The sequence below is a fragment of the Cryptomeria japonica genome, chromosome 10, assembly GCF_030272615.1.
Source record: "Cryptomeria japonica chromosome 10, Sugi_1.0, whole genome shotgun sequence".
Classification (NCBI taxonomy): Eukaryota; Viridiplantae; Streptophyta; class Pinopsida; order Cupressales; family Cupressaceae; genus Cryptomeria; species Cryptomeria japonica.
In genome coordinates this window covers 5557072-5559549 of record NC_081414.1, presented here as the reverse complement: position 1 = coordinate 5559549, position 2478 = coordinate 5557072, and positions in this window count along the sequence as shown.

Here is a 2478-nt window from a genome sequence, read left to right as displayed (position 1 = left end):
AGTTGGTTGAAGTGAAGTTTCTTTCCAATTCTTCAAATTGTTTAGCTCAGGTATGCCACTATATTGCAATCTTCAGTTCTACTCTATCGAATTTCTTCTGCCTTTTCCATGAGAAAATAATTCCCAAAAGCAAGATATGCGATCATCCTCTATTGAAGTTTCTTTCTGTATATAATCTACGGACTTCAAGCTTTTCCAAATTAGCTTTAATCCTTAAACGGTTAAGCAAATTTCAATTAATTTGTAATTCATTTCAATGAATTTCGAGTTCATTACGTTAAACCTCACTTAAATGCATTGATTTATTCCCTCACAAGGAGTTGCGAATTTATTCATAATATTTTTATTTGCCTTTGCCATGGATTATGTTACCCACGTGGTTGGCTTTAATATCACTTCCACAATATGAGATGTGGTTGATTTTAGTGGTTTTAGTGCCACCACCTTGCTTAAAGAGTAAGGTCAACATAAAAGTGATTGCTCAGACTTAAGTAATATAGCCGATACATACGTGGTTACCCACATGTTCTAAAGTATCGCCTTTGGCCAATATGAATGTCGAGTATGAATAAAGATTGATATATATTGCTTACTAATATCTCTTAATGATATTCTTATGACTATGGTGTTATATATATATACACATTTGTGCCACATTAATATTTTGCACATGTATGTACATATATACATGTGTATATATGCATTTATACATACATAATCATTTATGTATCAAATACATTATATTTTAATTAAAGTGTAAATCCAGAATGATTATCAGTTCAGTTTTTAGTTGAACTTAGTTATTCGATGGCTTAAGTCAACATCAAGAGTTCTTTATTAAGAAGGAACTCTAACAACTCGATTCACTGTCTAGGGTTCACCATATTAGGTACCTAGTTCACGACTCCACATCTCTAGGCTGTATCATCAAACATGACATGACCAATACTTATAGGTTTTAGAGACTGAGATGGCAACTCGACCCTTCACCTACTTACCACCCATGCTTGATGATACTTTCCCTCCCTTCTCGAAGGATGATGAATTTCTCGCAACCACTAGGTCAAAATAGTGTAGTTACCTTGAAATCTTATTAGTTATTCTAACATGTAAAATAATGACTAGATTGCAATATAAAACTTGTTGACTCATCAAATAAAATCATACCGCATATGAAATTTTGAACCATTGTTCAATTGTCATTAACTCAACATCTCATATTAATGCAAATTAAGCATAGTAAAGTATCAGTGAAAAGAGGGATGTGACAGTAGTCAATTCTCAAATCTAGACACTCTATGAGAGAGATTCAATGTTTGTGTCCTAACATTCAAATTGGGAAAATGCTTTATAACTCCAAATTTTGACCGTCTCAATGTAATGACCCTATCTTTAGTGTTATACAATATTACAAGTATCATGAAGAATAAACGATAAATAAATAATGTCACCATCCACACATGGGCATTGAATTTCCTTGACATTTGAAGGTCATACATTATTTATCACTTACATAATTAAATACAATTTACAAGACTTGGGATTTGCAAGGTGAATGACACACTTAATCCTACTATAGGGAGCTTCTACTACATATATGATGATCTATGAGTAGAGAAAGAAAGAAAGTGGAGTCATTTGTATTGCTAAAGAGAAACAACAATAAGGGTTTTCAAGAATATAAAGAGGAGCTAAAAAGATTTTAGGTAATCAAAACTTATATAGAAAAAGAATTAGATGGGGTTGTTTCCCCTATCAAAGGAGAATGACACAATTAATCTTACTATAGGGAGCTTCTGCTACATATATGATGATCTATGAGTGGAGAAAGAAAGGAAGTGGAATCATTGGTATTGCCAAAGAGAAACAACAATACGGGTTTTCAAGAATATAAAGAGGAGCTAAAAAGATTTAAGATATTCAAAACTTATATAAAAGAAGAATTAGAGGGGGTTGTTTCCTCTATAAAGAGGGAAGAAGCAACTATAGAGAATTATCCAAATATTATTCAAAGAAGAAATAATATTTGTTGAAGGAAAGGATGTTGAATAAATAGTTTATTGTCTTTACGAGAAAATGGACAAACATGCAAGAAGAGTGAAAAATAGAAAGCCTATACAAATGTGTGTTCTTAGGGTATAGAGACACATGAATTCAAGGAAATAAATTTAAGAGCAATGCACTAGTGCATTTCCAAATGGGTTGTGCATGCTTGAAAGAATGCAAATTTTAGTCCAAAATTTTGAAGACATATTAAGGTGCACACTTTAGCTAGAGATGCATACCTCAACAAATGAAGTTTAAGCTTAAAAAAAAGGTAGACAATATGAAAATCCTTTTGTAGAGATAATTTTAACCTCATTTTCTCCAAAATGACTAGTTTTTATGGTCAAACTCCATGTCAGCTAGGGAGATTTTAATGCTTTTATTTTTGGGTTACCCATATGCTCAAACAATTAAATCCCAAGTCTTATGTGT